The sequence below is a fragment of the Trachurus trachurus genome (genome assembly GCF_905171665.1).
Source record: "Trachurus trachurus genome assembly, chromosome: 22".
NCBI classification, from domain to species: Eukaryota; Metazoa; Chordata; class Actinopteri; order Carangiformes; family Carangidae; genus Trachurus; species Trachurus trachurus.
In genome coordinates this window covers 4,032,436-4,038,036 of record NC_139907.1, presented here as the reverse complement: position 1 = coordinate 4,038,036, position 5,601 = coordinate 4,032,436, and the positions used below count along the sequence as shown (strand labels likewise).

The following is a 5,601-nucleotide window of genomic DNA, read 5'->3' as shown; positions in this document are numbered from 1 at the left end:
TCAAAACTTACCTGGAACGGAAATTCAAAACTTACCTGGAACGGAAACTCATAACTTACCTGGAGACCTACCTGATACAGCTTCAGAACCTATGGAAGAAAGTCCTATGGAACCAAAAGCTAAAGACCATGCAGAGAGACCAGCTCTGGAAAAGACACAAGAAAAAACAGAAACAGACATTCATGTCAGGAGATCACTCAGACAACGTGAACCAGCACGTAGGTTCCATTACCCTGAGTTGGGTCACCCCCTGGTGTCTGTTGTCACCTCATTATTTCAAGGGTTGAGTACTGCCCTCACCAATTCTCTCAATGACAGTGCGAGTAGAGATTGGTTAGCAAGCATTCCCCTTGAAGTAGAAGAGACAGTAGTTACCAAACAGCCTTTTGAGCATGCAGCGGGACGTGCATACATTTAAAGGGGGAGAGTGTAACCTGTTCAAAAAAAGAGAGAGAATAACCTACCTGTTGTCTCATAAGTAACCTGTAGAGAAAAAAATGTTACAACAGTTAGAAATATTTTATTTTTATATTTTCCTTTTATTGAGCATAATTTTCATTTAATTACTAATTGCAGTCTTTATTTCGTTCTGTATTTTATTTATTTGGGTTATCCCAGAGGTCAGAGGTCAGTAGTGGTTCTGTGAGGAAGCAAGTGGTTTCATTCGCTCAGAGTGGAGCAGCTGAATTGCGATTGGAGGAAGTCAGCTCGTGCCCGCCTCCTCGGCGCATGTTCGTGTGACACACCGAGACACACACAGAGCGCATGATGGCATGAGGAGAGCAGAGCCACAGGTGTTTGGAGTGATAAAAGTTCGGAAGAAAACACTGGATATCGAGCAAGAGGAGCTGTTGGAGCTGGCACCTGAGCGTCCGGTAACCACGAGAAGCGACCCTGGGAACCCCACCTTTGTTTATTCCTTTCTTTGCCCGGTGAGTACGGTGAAAAGTAGCTAGCTCAATGAGTTAGCATTCGTTCGCGGTGTGTGCTAACCTGCCGAGCCGGAGCCTTAGCTCACTGTGTGGTGTTTATTTCCCCTTGATAGACGAGAGAAATGCGTGTGTACGTGTGGGGAAAGAGTATATGTGCCTGTTATTCACGTTGTGTGAGCAGAGAGAAACGCCATTAAGCTGTGTGTTGATTTAGAAGACTGCTTTGTTTTTTATGTGTATTATTGTGCTGCTCCATTCAGGCACAGGTTAAAGGTCTTGATATCAACTTAAAACAAGTTCATATTACCTGATTTCACTTACCTTAATCCAGTGTGAGTGTACTGTCGAGCTGTGAATATATTGAAATTGTTTACATGTGATTTCTGATTGTTTATCAGTGATTTAAATGATTTTATTTTTCATTTCAAAAGAAAAACAGTTAAAGTTAACCTCAGGCTAACACTGTAAAACATGTTATCTTGAAATAAGTTAACAGTGGGAAAAGTTGTTTTATATTGATATTGATTACACTGAGTAAATGCAAACTGTACAGTTAAAAAGAAAAGGTGAATAGATTTATTCAAGCCCTGTTGTATTACGCAGGCTGGGTTTTTTGGACACCTTGGATCTTGGAGTGAGATTCTCTTCCTGACGAGGGAGAGTGGCGAGCCAACCCGTGTGACCACTTGGATCAAAGAGGACATCTCTTCGTCAACCACCGTCCTATCGGTCGGGTAGGACTGTGAAGGATTCACATAGTTAAAGGAGAACGATACAAATTTTTTATTTTTTATTTTTATTCTTTTTTTGGGAAAAACAAACTGAGAAAGACTCAAACATTAAAGGAGCACTATTTTTCTACTCTCGGAAAAGAGACACTTTATTTTATTTTATTTTAAGGGTGCACCCGATTCAGAGACATTGAAAATGATATAGAAGGCCGGCCGAAATTGTAACATTGTTTATTACATGTGTGTTAATACTTTCAATACATTCAAATATTGCTAAACTTACCTCTGCATGTTCCCTTTTGCTTAATTGGTGTCCAGTTCATTACTCTAACATTTCTCCCTCTCGAGTCTAGGAAATTCTGGTCCGTGTCACTTACCCTTCAGGTGGGTTACACAAACATGTCGGCAGGGACGTGCACATGACTATAGAGGGGCAGGGGCTCAACATCAGAAAAGGGAAGTACCTATGTACAATTTTTTTCAGGCCTTAATATCAAAATAAATAAATAAAAATAAATTACAGTTATTATTTAGTCGGTAGAGAAAGCCTGCACGCCTTCAGGACTGCAGTCAACACGCTGGACCAATTTCCCAACTTCCCGAAACAGAGTCATGACTTCTGAACTGGTAGGCTAAGGCTAATATGGTATTGGGTGCACATTAACATGGCTTGCAGAAAAAAAAGAGTGCAAGTGCAAAATAGAAGTAGGCTAAGCCTACAGGCTACACACACAAAACCAAGAAATGACTACTGTGACTGCTACTGTGCATATTTCAGAACAGCAGCAATATTTACCACAGCAAAGTCACAATTACCAGTAACTCAACATCTGGAAACATATTAAAATAGTCAGTGAAATCAAGCTGAGTGAGTGATTCCTCCTGTTGCTGTTGTTCACTACATTCAGGTGATGTTAGACAGAGGACGGGGTGGGGCTTAACTCTTAACAAGCAGTCAGCTAAACAAACACAAATGGGCGCTTTTCTGAAATATGACTCATATTAAGCTCGTTGAATAAGTGGACGGCGACTTGTCAGAACCGACAAGGAAGTTATGTTGGTGGATTTATAACTCACAAGATTCGACACAAGTCGCTCCACTGTCATGTCTCATCTATGTGCGGCACACACAGAGTTATCAATGAGGCAGCAGCTTCTACTTCTCTCTCTCTCTCTGGACGTGCATGTGAGGGAGCGCGCACCGCGGGGCAGCCCCGTCCCTCAGTGAGAGACAGAGCGGAGCAGCAGCGGACAACACACACACCAACGTACATACACAATACCGTGTGTATTACAAGGAAAAGCGTACGGTAGATAACCGTGGCATTTTTACAGCGCGGTTGTTTACATCCTCATGCACAACAGGAATGCATTTATTGAAAAATAATAATAATAAAACATTTTTTTTAAAAGGGCACTTTTTAATACGAGGCAAAAAGGGCAGGGGCTCAAGCACCCTTTGGGCCCTATGTGTGCACGTGCCTGCATGTCGGCTTGCTTGAAGTAAACAAACTTCTCGGTGCATGTTTAAGTAGCCATCTGACGCTGTCTGTGGAAAAAAAACTGCGGCTTTGAGGGATGTGAACAGCCTAAGCAGCGGAACTTACATCCACTCCCATTCATTGCTGCCGTGGCGAACTACCGCAAAACAGCAGCAATTAAACTGAAAATCCTCAGATTCCTTCTTTTAGACCTAAAATGATATGAAAATACACCCCTGAGTTGAATTCGCCTGGAATTGTCCTTTAAAGCAGCAGTAGCAGTAGCTGGACTCACTCACAGGAAGTTGTTAGTTTGGTCTGAAGCTAAATCTGATCGTCTCTTCTTCAGTCTGCGTCTCTGGGACTGAGGAGGAAATGCAGCAGTTTCCCGGGTTGAGTCGTGAATCATGGGAGGGAGCGGAAGCTTTGTCAAAATGAAACTTGTTTATGAAACTGTTTAGTTTCTGTCAGAAGACATAGTTCCTGTCAGTTAAATGTGGTGCAGTGAATATTAGTCACAGAGATATGGAACAGAAACAGGAAGAGCTGTGACAAGAAAATCATCAAGAAAAGTATCAGGACTTCAAACTTGCAGGACTTGAGTAAATGAGTTGTTTGCCTCTGATGATGTGTGTTGGACAGAAACCAGGACGCTCTTAACCTTTGTGAGAAGCCCTTAGAGTTCGGGCCTTGCACTAAAGCTGTGTGGTTGAGTTGAGACTCACCTATAAAACCTACCATCCCACTTTATGATCTGATTGACCAGGTGTTTGTCCTGCAGAGACAAGTCACTGAGTAAAGGTGCGTTCACACCGGAGCTTTTATTTTTGTCGCTGTCGCTCGTATCGCTCCGAAAAAAACGCTCCGTCGCTCAGGTGCAGCCGCTCGTCAATTTGGCACAGAGCCACAGACTCGCATTTTCGCTTTGATGACATCATGCCCACTGTCATGTGCCTCTGTTTACACCGGCACCACCGGCATTACGGCAGCCAATCAGCGCTGAGCGACGAGCGACTGACGACCGGAGAGTTAAGATTTCTCATCTCGAGCGACGGGAGCGACTCGAGCGATAAAACGCTCCACCGCTCGTTTGCATTGACTTAACATGTAAACTCGTCGCTCGTTCTAAAAACAAAAGGTCCGGTGTGAACGCAGCTTAAGGACACAAGGAACAAAAGACACATGATCAATAAAAGCTTGATAACAGAGGATCACCAACTTCTGATGCTACCATGAAGTGGGACACATTTCTTAGGTAAGACAAACACTGATGAACTTTTCTACAAATTGTCTCATAATTTTTATTAAAGGTTCACTTTGATTAAAAAAACAAAACAAAAAAAAACTGAATCACCTCGGGGTTAGGGGAGTCGGGGGGGCTCAATAGCAGCTCCAGTGCCCTGGATCTGCCCCTGCTGACCACCATCCAACTCTTAAGATGATCCTTCAGCTGGTTGGCTCTACCACTGCACCTCCTGCTGTATCCAGATCCACCAGGATGCTGTATCAGCCTGTCTGATGACATTTCCTATCAGGCGCCTCCTTACCACCACTTCAGTCCCCAGCAGTCCAAGGCTCCTCCAGAGTGACTGTCCAGAGAAACCTCTGCAGCCGACCTCCATGGTCGGTTCAAGGCCTTCCATCCGTTCTGTTGACTCTTGAGGATAAGGGTCTGATGTTTCTTGATCTTGTGTCCATGCACCTCCTCCATCCTCTCCTCCCAGGTTACTGTTAATTCAATAAGCACCACCTGTTTGGTGCCTCTAGACCAGAGAACAATATCTGGTCTGAGGCTAGATGGGGCTGTTTCCTCTGGGAATTTGAGCCTATTTTTCAGGTCTACCTGCATCTCCCAGTCGTTTTGCTGAGGCCAGGATCCCTTTGTTCCTTCGTGCTGCTCCTGACCTGACAAACTGGAAAAGTGGGACGCATCCAAACGTTGTTTCTGCTTTTTCCTGTGCCTGTTTCACACCATCCGCTGGCCGAACCAGAATCTTATCATGACTCCATTGGCAGCTTGACTGGCACAATGAGAGGACATGTTCAAGATTTGCAAACTGTCCAAAGAGCTTGCACTTGGAACTCTCTGTCACCCCACATGTGTGGAGGTTTGATGTAGGCAGGACATCATAGACAGAAGACATCAACAATGTTACCCAATGTCCTTCCATGTTCAAGATGTCCTGCCAAGTCAGTGACCTTCCCTGTAGCCAGAGAAGAAAGATCTGGCCGGCCCGACTCAGATTCTGAGATCGGAGGGAAAAAACGCCCGGGCTGTTTGGATTTCTTTCAACCAATCACATTCGTTGTGGGCGGTGCCAGCAACGGTGCGCTTACAAATATTGCCATGGGGTAGGCATTAGCCTCGCTAGCTCACTAAAGACGATGGGTCAAGCTTGATAAATAAAACTTTTGACGCAGCCGGTCGACAAACAAGCCAAAACGTCCTTCTTGGAT

At 44.3% G+C, this 5,601-nt stretch overlaps 1 long non-coding RNA gene across 1 annotated transcript; it reads left to right on the top strand.

Moving 5' to 3' along the window:
* The first annotated feature begins 534 nt into the window (after nucleotides 1–534).
* LOC311006147 lies at nucleotides 535–1,945 on the top strand. Its single transcript, XR_014596374.1, has 2 exons — nucleotides 535–932; nucleotides 1,536–1,945. It is a non-coding gene; the product is annotated as an uncharacterized lncRNA (long non-coding RNA).
* Nucleotides 1,946–5,601: the final 3,656 nt, after the last annotated feature.